Here is a 14,089-nt window from a genome sequence, read left to right as displayed (position 1 = left end):
CGGCCGCCTTTTGATTCCCAAATTCTGGTTACAAACAAATATACCCACGATAGAACAATGGAGGCTTAAGGTTGACCAAATTTACAGATTTGAAGAACTAGCCTCATGGGAATCACGTACACATTTGACATTTACGAAAAGATGGGCTTATTGGACAAAATACAGGTTTCCGTCCTTCTCTCCATAGTTGGGCCAAATGGGGAATTAATACATCTTGTGTCTTACCAGAATTTTCCTCCCGGATTAGAACTAATGAATGTCTCATGGGTTCAGTGTTCACACTCAAGTTTACTCCTTCGATTAGCTCTATAGTGCCTGGCCATGTAGAATCTAGATTGCTCTGTACTGGTTTTGTCTTGCCAGGTATAATAATTATGCTATGTTATTTACCTACTGATATGTAATAGCCCTTTTTCTAATCCTGCATACTCTAAATTGCATATGCCTTTTATATGTGTCCGGTACCGAATTACACCACTGTTGGTGTTTGTTTACATTGTATTTTCTAAATATGAAAATTAAAAATTTAAAAAAAATAAAAGAAATGGAAGTTCTGTCCGGCTTTTTTCCAAGGAGAATGCAATGGATCCAATGCACAAATTCAGGTCCGAGTGGAAACTCTAAAGGTTTTCAACTTCCACCTGCCATAAACAAAACACGTCATTAATATATATCGCAACCAGGTCTTTACACATTTTTTAAAAAGATGATGAGTGTATACAAAATGCTCCTCAAAGGAGTTCATGTAAATCACTGCAAAAGTTGGGGCCACATTATATCCCATTGTAGTTCCAGATGTCTGCAAGTAAAAATCATCCTCAAACAGAAAATAATTACTTTTTAACACAAAATTTAACAAATTAATAATGAAAAGATTTTCATCATCTGAGAAATCTTGTTGTTGTGTCAAGACCTCCTTTATACAGTTAATACCATTTTCAGTGGAAATGTTGGTATACAGACTTGATACATCCATTGTAACAAAAAAAATAGTTAGTTCCCTTGATTTCTAAATTCTGGATCTTATTCAGAAAATCAGTGGCATCTGTGGTGCCTTATTGTGCATACGGTCATAAGAATTGATCAAGCATAATTGTAGCAGGTTGAAAAATCTAGTCATAGCCTGAGACTATCGGGAGGCCAGGAGGATTACTTTAGCTTTTGTGGATTTTTGGAAGTACATACATTACAGGTATCCTAGGGTAATCCACAATGAGAAAATCAGGGTGGAAGTATATGTACCCGGATACATTGGTTATATGAACATGTATATACCGGTACTCACATATATTGGCCCTGTGGCAAGTAGCCATATATATACTCAAAAGTGCAGGTTTGGTGGCAATTAGAGTTGAGCAGACACCTGGATGTTCGGGTTCAACAGGTTCGGCCGAACTTGAAAAAAAAGATCGGGTTCGGGACCCGAACTTGACCCTGAACCCGAACCCCATTGAAGTCAATGGGGACCCAAACTTTTGGGCACTAATATGGCTCTAAAATAGTCCTGGAAAGGGCTAGAGGGCTGCAAAAGGCATCAAAATGTGCTTAAGAGCATGGCAACTGTTCTGCAAACAAATGTGGATAGGGAAATGACATAAAATAACATAAAATACAGAAAAATTAAAAATAACAATCTGGATCTAGGAGTAGGAGGTTGAGGAGGCGGTGGATGGGTGGATGTGGCGGTGTAGGTTGACGTGGCGGTGTAGGTGGAAGCGGCAGTGAAGGAGGAATAGGTAGCCAACACTGATTTGTGTTATTTTTTATTTTTAAATTGGGGTATCCCCCAAAATATTAGGACATTTAACAAAATGCACTTGAGTACAAGAATGGATGGTTGAGGCTGGTATAAATGTCTATTCTGCACAAGGTACGGACAAGTCCTGTGGGATCCATGCCTGGTTCATTTTAATAAACGTAAGCTTGTCCACATTGGCTGCGGTCTGTGATAATGCTCTCTGCCGTACTAAACACACGTTAACACTATACACTGGCTGCAGGGCAGGTCACCACTTTCAAGGCTGACAAAGCTTTTCCACATTTTGGCCATGCTAACCCTGCCTTCTCAGGTGCTGGCGGTGCCCCAGCTGTGTTGGCGACCTCTTCCTCCTCCTCTGCCTTCGCCTTGTGCTTCCACTGTGCCCCCGTATTAGGTGGGAATGCTATCATCAGCGTGCGCTTGTAGTCGCACATCTTCCGATCAGTTACAGATGTTTTCAATAAATTTAGTTCCCTGTCAGCAATGCACAGCAGGGGTTCATTCACGGCAAAAGGGGGTTCATGTCACCCAGCAATACAACAGAGCATTTTGAGAGATTTAGGCCCCTGTCACCCAGGCACAGCAGGGGTTCATTCACGGCAAAAGGGGGTTCATGTCACCCAGCAATACAACAGAGGATTTTGAGAGATTTCAGCCCCTGTCACCCAGGCACAGCAGGGGTTCATTCACGGCAAAAGGGGGTTCTTGTCACCCAGCAATACTACAGAGGATTTTGAGAGATTTAGGCCCCTGTCACCCAGGCACAGCAGGGGTTCATTCACGGCAAAAGGGGGTTCATGTCACCCAGCAATACAACAGAGGATTTTGAGAGATTTAGGCCCCTGTCACCCAGGCACAGCAGGGGTTCATTCATGGCAAAAGGGGGTTCATGTCACCCAGCAATACATAGAGGATTTTGAGAGATTTAGGCCCCTGTCACCCAGGCACAGCAGGGGTTCATTCACGGCAAAAGGGGGTTCATGTCATCCAGCAATACAACAGACAATTTTGAGAGATTTAGGCCCCTGTCACCCAGGCACAGCAGGGGTTCATTCACGGCAAAAGGGGGTTCATGTCACCCATCAATACACCAGAGCATTTTGAGAGATTTAGGCCCCTGTCACCCAGGCACAGCAGGGGTTCATTCACGGCAAAAAGGGGTTCATGTCAACCAGCAATAGAACAGACAATTTTGAGAGATTTAGGCCCCTGTCACCCAGGCACAGCAGGGGTTCATTCACGGCAAAAGGGGGTTCATGTCACCCAGCAATACAACAGAAGATTTTGAGAGATTTAGGCCCCTGTCACTCGGGCACAGCAGGGGTTCATTCACGGCAAAAGGGGGTTCTTGTCACCCAGCAATACAACAGAGCATTTTGAGAGATTTAGGCCCCTGTCACCCAGGCACAGCAGAGGGTTCATTAACGGAAAAATGGGGTTCATGTCACCCAGCAATACAACAGAGGATTTTGAGAGATTTAGGCCCCTGTCACCTATTCACAGCAGGGGTTTGTATACACCAAAAATGGTGAAATGTCACCCGACAATTGAAAATAAGAAATTTTTCAATTTCGGGCACTAAAATTGGCACTTTTTTTAAATTAAAATGGCTCTAAAATAGTCCTTGAAAAGGCTAGAGGGATTTAAAAGGCAGTAAAATGTGCTTAAGAGCATGGCTCTGCAAACAAATGTGGATAGGGAAATAACTTAAAATGAAATAAAATAACTAAAAATTACTAATTATTAACCTGCAACTCAGAGAAGGAGGTGGATATGGAGTCGGAGGTTGAGGAGGCGGTGAATGTGGAGGCAGCAATGGAGGAGGAGGAGGTAGCCAACAATGTTTTTTTAATTTTTTTATTGGGGTAGGTAGCCCCCAAAATATTGGGACAAATAAAAATAAAAATAAAACAAAGAATCATTGCACTTGACTTGAGTACAAGAATGTATGTTTGATGGTGGTATAAATGTCTATTCTTCACAAGGTACAGACAAGTCTTGTGGGATCCAAGCCTGGTTCATTTTAATGAACGTGAGCTTGTCCACGTTGGCTGTGGACAGGCGGCTGCGTATGTCTGTAATGACGCCTCCTGCCGTGCTAAATACACGTTCAGAGAGTAAACTGGCTGCAGGGAAGGCCAGCACCTCCAAGGCATACAAGGCAAGCTCTGGCCATGTGGACAATTTGGAGACCCAGAAGTTGAATGGGGCAGAACCATCAGTCAGTACGTGTAGTCGTGTGCACAGATACTGTTCCACCATGTTGTTCAAATGCTGCCTCCTGCTAACACGATCCATATCAGCAGTTGGGGCCGGTTGTTGCGGCGAGGTGACAAAGCTTTTCCACATGTAGGCCATGCTAACCCTGCCTTCTGAGGTGCTGGCGCTGACACAGCTGCGTTGGCGACCTCTTCCTCCTCTTCTGCCTTTGCCTTGTGCTTCCCCTTGTCCCCTGGCGTCAGTCAGGAATGCTCTCAGGAGCGCGTCTACCAGCGTGCGCCTGTAGTCGCGCATTTTCCGATCACGCTCCAGTGAGGGAATTAAGGACGGCACATTGTCTTTGTAACGGGGATCCAGCAGGGTGGCCACCCAGTAGTCAGCACACGTAAAAATGTGGGCAGCTCTGCAGTCATTGTGCAGGCACTGCAGCATATAGTCTCTCATGTGTGCCAGGCTGTCCAGAGGTAAGGACAAGCTGTGCTCTGTGGGAGGCGTATCGTCGGCATCATCCGTATCCCCCCAGCCACGCACCAATGATGGGCCCGAGCTGCGTTGGATGCCACCCCTCTGTGGACATGCTTTATCCCCATCCTCCTCCTCATCCTCCTCCTCGTCCTCCAGTAGTGGGCCCTGGCTGGCCAAATTTGTACCTGGCCTCTGCTGTTGCAAAAATCCTCTTTCTGAGCCACTTCTAAAAGACTGGCCTGAAAGTGTTAGAGATGACCCCTCTTCCTCCTCCTCGTCCTGGGCCACATCCTCTTCCATCATCGCCCTAAGTGTTTTCTCAAGGAAACATAGAAGTGGTATTGTAATGCTGATAACGGCGTCATCGCCACTGGCCATGTTGGTGGAGTACTCGAAACAGCGCAACAGGGCACACAGAGCACATGTAATCCCAGATGTGCAGTATATTAGAGGGTTTTTCACCCTAACCAAAAAGCTGTATTTATGTTCTAAATGTGACAGTCACTTATGCACGTGTAATCCCAGATGTGCAGTATATGAGAGGCTTTTTTCACCCCAGTATGCCAAAGCCGTATTTATGGCCTAAATGAGACAGACACTTATGCACGTGTAATCCCAGATGTGCAGTATATTAGAGGGTTTTTCACCCTAACCAAAAAGCTGTATTTATGTTCTAAATGTGACAGTCACTTATGCACGTGTAATCCCAGATGTGCAGTATATGAGAGGCTTTTTTCACCCCAGTATGCCAAAGCCGTATTTATGGCCTAAATGAGACATACACTTATGCACGTGTAATCCCAGATGTGCAGTATATTAGAGGGTTTTTTCACCCTAACAAAAAAGCTATATTTCTGTCCTAAATGTGACAGTCATTTATGCACGTGTAATCCCAGATGTGCAGTATATCAGAGGCTTTTTTAACCCCAGTATGCCAAAATCGTATTTATGTCCTAAATGAGACAGTCACTTATGCATGTGTAATCCCAGATGTGCAGTATATTAGAGGGTTTTTTCACCCTAACCAAAAAGCTGTATTTCTGTCCTAAATGTGACAGTCACTTATGCTTGTCTAATCCCAGATGTGCAGTATATCAGAGGCTTTTTTCACCCCAGTATGCCAAAGCTGTATTTCTGGACTTGCAGATAGCCTGTGCTGGTTCACTATCGTTGCATAAAATGGCTGCCGATCATGTATTGATATTGACTAACTGAAGAAAAATAAAGTTCGTTTTCAGCAGTAGTTGGCTCAGGGCAGGCTTAAAAAAATTGTGCACTGCACCCACAACACACTTTTTCTGTAGATCGCTGAGTACATAAACCAGTTCTTGATAAGATTGCTCCCTGATCTCTCCCTCACAGCAGCTGCAGCCTCTCCCTACACTAATCCGAGCAGAGTGACGGGTGGCGCTACGTGACTCCAGCTTAAATAGAGGCTGGGTCACATGCTGCAGTTGGCCAATCACAGCCATGCCAATAGTAGGCATGGCTGTGATGGCCTTTTGGGGCAAGTAGTATAACGCTTGTTGATTGGCTGCTGTGCAGCATTTCAAAAAGCGCCAAGAAAGCGCCAAACACCGAACCCGAACTTTTACGTAAATGTTCGGGTTCGGGTCCGGGTGGCGAAAAACCTAAAGTTCGGTACGAACCCGAACTTTACAGTTTGGGTTCGCTCAACTCTAGTGGCAATCCTTCCCTTTTTGATTCTGTTTCCTACACTTTATTCCTCGCTTACAATCATGTGTTACCATAATGTCTGGTAGTATATGAGTTCTTATATATCTTATCTTCACTGGGTTATGGAAGTATTATTTCCTCTTTTTTTTTTTTTTCTCTTTTCTTTATTGTCTTTTTGAAGTATATTTGTAATTTTAATGAATTATATCACATAGTCATAAATACTATTACAGCATAATTATGCATAGCACTTTAAGATGAGTGTGGTATTAAATCTTTGGATCATGTCAGCCTATTTATGATCATAGGATATTTTTCATGGTGTTGAAAATTGATTTACTTTATGTAAAAAAGAATCATGTTTGTAAATGTCATACATTTCTAAGTCTATGTACAGTATAATGATAATGTCTGATGTATTCATTTGTGATGATCTTGTTTTATGTATTCTGATGATGTGTCTTTATCATCATTTTGTAGCTTGAGAAAGGGCACCAAAATTGGGGCCGAAACGTTGCAATAAATGTTGGAATATACCACTGGTGTTGAAATTTGAATGAATAAAAAGTAAATTTGTGAACATCATCTCTTTGGTGTGCTGTCTCAAAACCTAATGGGGTCTGGAGGTGGTGGCAGCATCTGGAGACCACAGAGTGGCAAGGTTGACATAGTGTGCCTGTCATTGTGCCACTTGGTGGTCTCCTCATGCTGATTTCACCTCACCACTATGTCATAGGTCCACTTTGTGGACTTCTCGTGCTTTTACCACCCTCCCCCCTCTATGACGGGGTCGCTTTTGTCCTTGTTTGGTCTTCTTGAAATCACCATTTATTTGACCTTTCTTCTGATCAGTCAGAAGGAAGGAAAAATGAGACGCACAACAGATCCTGTCTGTGTAGAAGCTGTAAGGCCTGTATGGTCACATCAGAATTGGCTTATAATTTGGTAGCCAAAAGCAGGAGTGGGTACAAAACACAGAAGACATGCAAATATTCCATTTGCGTGTCATCTCTGTTTTAGGTCCACTCCTGTTTTTTTGGCATTACCAATACTCATGGACCACTGAGCAAATGCTGACCGAGTGAAGGTGTATGCTCCCCAGACAGGATCCGTTTTTTTTGTGGGTTATTGTTCTGATGGATCAAAGAAAGGGCAAAATAATTAGTGACTTTCCACTCTGTCGGGGGGGGGGGGGGGGGGGTCTCTACTTGTATAAGCTATTAATATAACAGGTTCTGTTAACATCTATGTGGAATCAGCTGACAAGGGTGTAAAAGTGCATTTTTTCTTGGTTCTAACATGAACCTGTAAGGCTTAGTTAATACTTGAGTGACTGCTCAAATAAGTGAAGTGTGCAGTGATTCTAATAGCGACGCCTGTCATCTGCATGTCATACTGACAGTATTATTTCACTACCCCAGCACACTCCCTATGCATGTTACTGCACAGCACAGTGTTCTACACCCATATAAAGGCTCTATGCAGTCCGGAAATAGCAATTTTTTATTGCGATTCATCTCAAATATATTCGGATCAAAGCAAATTTTTTCTTTCAATTTGGCTAACCGGACGAATCAAACTTTTGAGAAATTCGCTCATCTCTAGCCATCAGATACCCTCATCTAATCAAATCTGCCACTTAATGCTCTAGGGGCGTATGAGCAATTTTTGGAGTAATAAGCTAAAATATTTAGGGATTATAGTTTTGTCAAATTTATTATTTTTTTTAAATAGCACTACTTGCTAAATCGTCGATTGCTGCCCATTAATGAATAAATATTTTCCTCTTTAATAGAACACTTATAAATAAAATTTCCAATTAACGAAACTCTCTCAGATAGTTTGTGTGTGTTTCATCTTTATCATCTTTTATATATATATATATTTTTTTTTTATCTTCTTCAAGATTGTTTATACTTCTGCCATAAAGCTGTGAGGCAGATATCAATGATGGACTATTTCATACAGGTGTATCTTGCAATAAACTGTTCTTAAAATTGTATTTGTATAATGATGTGTTTTGACGATCATTCTTGCATATTCTGACCAAATAAATCATCTATCATTTTGACATGGAAGAAATAAATAAGATTGAGTAATACTTTGTCTTCTTTGTGTCCAGGTGTTTCTCAGATTTTATCTTTGTGGAAGGCAAATCTGCCTTAAGACGCAGTAACATGACACAGTAATAGTTCACTGTAATGACAATGTGATAGTTGCCATTAATTACAAACAAGCACTGCTCTATAAAACACATTTTTGCTTGACATATGGACAGTTCAACTTTTTCATTTTACCAGATAATACTTATTAGCTAAATGTGACAAATATTTCTACGGCTTTGGATTTGAGTAAATAATTATTAAAATATAAATAAGATGAAATATGTAGTGCATATATGAAAAAAATGCTACATTTAATTTAGTGATAATATGGCAAAAAAGAAAATATTTTTTGGATATACTGTAGGTAGTAATTCAACAAAAGTCACAGAGAACTCAACTAATTATCCTAGACTCATTTCATTACATATTTTGTATGCTAATATACCTTTATCTCAAAAGTTACGATCTGTATTATGTGACAATTATACTGCATTATCCTTGTCCACTTAAAATCCACTCAATGATCATGGGTACTGGTTTGTAACAGCCTTTGTATAGAATTTAGGGTGATAATTTGCCTTACTGGGTATTTATTGCACTTGTCTTTTTTTATAGCAAAATATAGGCCCATTCATCCAATTCTTTGGGGGTGTTAGAGCTCCTGTATGTACCTATTAGAAAATGATAGACAATGGAAGACATGCTAGCATGCTAGACTATGACTTTTTTGTTAGAATTTTGTTTGCACAACGTCCTAGGATAAGTCTTCTTTCCAAAATTTATTGGGCCCTGATAGGAAATCTGTAGTTGTCCCCACCATGTATTATTTATAGTACTAGTGTCATCTGAACCAAAGAAGCCTTTGTCCCCCATTTAAGCACCATGACTCAGGTGCAACCATGATGTCACACACCCAATAACTTTTTAGTTTTTCCTCCTCGCCTTCTAAGAGCCATATCTTTGTTTCACATGGCTGCATTGGGATCGTTTTTTTTTCAGGATAAGTTGTATTTTTAATAGCGCTTTTAAATATACCATAATTACAGTATCCTTTACTACTTTCCCCCAAAAATTTAAAAAGCTATGAATAATTGCTTTGTGTCACCATATTCTGACACCCTTAGCTTCTTTTATATTATCATCTACAGAGCAGTGTGAGCAGGCTTGATTTTCATGGGGCAAGTTTTAGTATTTGCTGTACCATTATGGGCTACATACAGTACCAGTCAAATGTTTGGACACACCTTTCCATCCCATGATTTTTCTTCATTTTTTTCTTCATTGTAGATTCTTATTAAAAGCAGTGAACGGACACATATAGAATTCAGTAGCAAACAAAAATGTAAAAAAAAAACATAATGATGATAATGATAATATAATATAATGATTTATACTGTATATTCTTAAAGTAGCCCCCATTACATTTATGACATCTCTGCACTCTTGATATTCTCTCAACCAGCTTCATGAGCTAGTTACCTAGAATGTTTTTTAATTAACAGATATGCATTGTCAAGAGTTAATTTGTGTAATTTCTTGCCTTCATAATGTGTTTGATACCATCTGTTGTGTTGTGCATAGGTAGGATTGGTACACAACTCCATACAGTGCTTAGTCCTATCCTACTACTGTTCTAATTAGTGTTGAGTGAATTGAAGCATCCGAAGTGAAATTCAATCCCAAGTTTAGGAAAATTTTTATTCACCACACATACTAATTTCCTCGCGCTTTGTGGTTATGAATAGGGTCGAGCGAACCCGAACTGTAAAATTCAGGTTCGTACCGAACTTTAGGATTTTTGGACCCCGAACCCGAACATTTCCATAAAAGTTTGGGTTCGGGTTTGGTGTTCGGCGCTTTCTTGGCGCTTTTTGAAAGGCTGCACAGCGTCATACTACTTGCCCCAAGAGGCCATCACAACCATGCCTACTAATGGCATGGCTGTGATTGGCCAGAGCAGCATGTGACCCAGGCTCTATATAAGCTTGAGTCATGTAGCGCTGCACGTCACTCTGATGTTACAAGTGTAGGGAGAGGATGCTGCTGGACTTGTGATTTCAGGGAGAGTATAGGAGAGAATCTAACTCAGCGATCTACGTAGAAATTGTTGTGTGGGTGCAGGACACAATCGTTTTACCCTGCCCTGAGGCCATTGACCAAAAAAATAAATAACTTTTATAATTCTGTTAGGTGGGTGGCGGCGGCCATATTATGCATGCTCAGTGCACCAGAACTGCATCTGAGCTTTTGGGACATTGAAAATCAAAATTTTTTGGGGGCAAACTACAACATCTGGATTAGTCAGTGTGCAATTTAAGGTAGAAATACACCCATCATTTTCTGGGTTTTGAAAAACACACTTTTCCCCCTAAAAAAAAATGTATTTTCCAGATCTACAAGTGTTAAATTCAAGTTTAATATATACAGCATTCATATTCTTTTAGCAAAAAAAAGACTTTTTGGGCAATCTACAACATCTGTATTAGTCAGTGTGCAATTTAAGCTAGAAATACACCCATCATTTTCTGGGGTTTGAAAAACACACTATATTTTTTTGTCAAAAAACAGTATTTTCCAGATCTGCAAATGTTAAATTCAAGTTTAATATATACAGCATTCATATTCTGTTAGCAAAAAAAAGACTTTTTGGGCAATCTACAACATCTGAATTAGTCAGTGTGCAATTTAAGCTAGAAATACACCCATCATTTTCTGGGGTTTGAAAAACACACTTTTTTTTTTTTTTTTAAACAGTATTTTCCAGATCTGCAAATGCTAAATTCAAGTTTAATATATACAGCATTCATATTCTGTTACCAAAAAAATACTTTTTTGGCAATCTACAACATATGTATTAGTCAGTGTCCAATTTAAGCTAGAAATACACCCATCATTTTCTGGGGTTTTAAAAACACACTATTTTCAGGCCTTGCAGCATCAGCATGTGTGAAATTACAGGCTTATATACTGCTGTCAAATTCAGTTGTTAAACAAACAAGTCGTTTGGGCACAAAAAAAATTGTTGGCAGCCTTTGATGCAGATGTCATTGTGAGATACACCCTTAATACATTTGGGTTACATTCAGAGATTTTAAATACCGCCATTTGGTGCACCAATATTGAATTCAGGCCTACAAAGGTTCAGGCCCTGTGAGATACCACCTCTACATACAGGGGTTTGAATTAGGCATTTGAAATACAGCCATTTGAAATACAGTCATTATGTGCAAAGATATACACTGCTCAAAAAAATAAAGGGAACACTTAAATAACACAATGTAACTCCAAGTCAATCACACTTCTGTGAAATCAAACTGTCCACTTAGGAAGCAACACTGAGTGACAATCAATTTCACATGCTGTTGTGCAAATTGGATAGACAACAGGTGGAAATTATAGGCAATTAGCAAGACACCCCCCAATAAAAGAGTGGTTCTGCAGGTGGTGACCACAGACCACTTCTCAGTTCCTATGCTTCCTGGCTGATGTTTTGGTCACTTTTGAATGCTGGCGGTGCTTTCACTCTAGTGGTAGCATGAGACGGAGTCTACAACCCACACAAGTGGCTCAGGTAGTGCATCTTATCCAGGATGGCACATCAATGCGAGCTGTGGCAAGAAGGTTTGCTGTGTCTGTCAGCGTAGTGTCCAGAGCATGGAGGCGCTACCAGGAGACAGGCCAGTACATCAGGAGACGTAGAGGAGGCCGTTGGAGGGCAACAAACCAGCAGCAGGACCGCTACCTCCGCCTTTGTGCAAGGAGGAACAGGAGGAGCACTGCCAGAGCTCTGCAAAATGACCTCCAGCAGGCCACAAATGTGCATGTGTCTGCTCAAACGGTCAGAAACAGACTCCATGAGGGTGATATGAGGGTCCGACGTCCACAGGTGGGGGTTGTGCTTACAGCCCAACACCGTGCAGGACGTTTGGCATTTGCCAGAGAACACCAAAATTGGCAAATTCGCCACTGGCGCCCTGTGCTCTTCACAGATGAAAGCAGGTTCACACTGAGCACATGTGACAGAGTCTGGAGACGCATTGGAGAACGTTCTGCTGCCTGCAACATCCTCCAGCATGACCGGTTTGGCATTGGGTCAGTAATGGTGTGGGGTGGCATTTCTTTGGAGGGCCACACAGCCCTCCATGTGCTCGCCAGAGGTAGCCTGACTGCCATTAGGTACCGAGATAAGATCCTCAGACCCCTTGTGAGACCATATGCTGGTGCGGTTGGCCCTGGGTTCCTCCTAATGCAAGACAATGCTAGACCTCATGTAGCTGGAGTGTGTCAGCAGTTCCTGCAAGACAAAGGCATTGATGCTATGGACTGGCCCGCCCGTTCCCCAGACTTGAATCCAATTGAGCACTTCTGAGACATCATGTGTCGCTCTATCCACCAACGTCACGTTGCACCACAGACTGTCCAGGAGTTGGCAGATGCTTTAGTCCAGGTCTGGGAGGAGATCCCTCAGGAGACCGTCCGCCACCTCATCAGGAGCATGCACAGACGTTGTAGGGAGGTCATACAGGCACATGGAGGCCACACACACTACTGAGCCTCATTTTGACTTGTTTTAAGGACATAACATCAAAGTTGGATCAGCCTGTAGTGTGTTTTTCCACTTTAATTTTGAGTGAGACTCCAAATCCAGACCTCCATGGGTTAAAAAATTTGATTTCCATTTTTTTATTTTTGTGTGATTTTGTTGTCAGCACATTCAACTATGTAAAGAACAAAGTATTTCAGCAGAATATTTAATTAATTCAGATCTAGGATGTGTTATTTTTGTGTTCCCTTTATTTTTTTGAGCAGTGTATTTACTTCAGGCCTACACTGATTCACGGCGTGTGTGATCCCCCCTATACATACAAAGGTTTGATTCAGCCATTTGACATACAGCCATTTGAAATACAGCCATTTTGTGCAAAGAAATCTTTACTTCAGGCCTACACTGATTTAGGGCGTGTGTGATCCCCCCTATACATACAGGGGTTAGAATTAGGCATTTGAAATACAGCCTTTTTGTGCAAAGATATATTTACTTCAGACCTACACTGATTCAGGGCGTGTGAGATCCCCCCTATACATGCAGGGGTTTTATTTAGCCATTTTTAAATACAGCCATTTGAAATACAGCCTTTTTGTGCAAAGATATATTTACTTCAGGCCTACACTGATACAGGGTGTGTGAGATCTACCCTATACATACAGTGCTTTGAATTATGCATTTGAAATACAGCCTTTTTGTGCAAAGATATATTTACTTCAGGCCTACACTGATTCAGGGCGTGTGTGATCCCCCTATAAATACAGGTGTTTGAATTAGGCATTTGAAATACAGCCTTTTTGTGCAAAGATATATTTACTTCAGGCCTACACTGATACAGGGTGTGTGTGATCTCCCCTATACATACAGGGGTTTGATTCAGCCATTTGAAATACAGCCATTTGAAATACAGCCATTTTGTGCGAAGAAATCTTTACTTCAGGTCTACAATGATTCAGGGCGTGTGTGATCCCCCCTATACATACAGGGGTTTGAAATACAGCCATTTTGGGCAAAGATATACTTACTGCAGGCCTACAGAGGTTCAGGCCCTCTGAGATACTACCTCTACATACAAGGGTTTGAATTAGGCATTTGAAATACAGCCATTTTGGGCAAAAAATATATTTTATTAAGGCCTAGTCTGGTTCAGGCCGTGTGAGATACACCCTTTACATACTGTCTTTCTATTATACTATTAATTAAACACCCATTTAGGGCAAGATTCTAAATGTAAAAAATATGAGGAGAGCGTCAAATAAGGGACGTGGCCCAGGTCGTGGTGCTGCAGGTGGAGCTCCTGTTGCAGGGAGAGGACGT

Source organism: Bufo bufo, chromosome 5 (assembly GCF_905171765.1).
Source record: "Bufo bufo chromosome 5, aBufBuf1.1, whole genome shotgun sequence".
NCBI classification, from domain to species: domain Eukaryota; kingdom Metazoa; phylum Chordata; class Amphibia; order Anura; family Bufonidae; genus Bufo; species Bufo bufo.
This window is presented reverse-complemented; position numbering follows the sequence as displayed.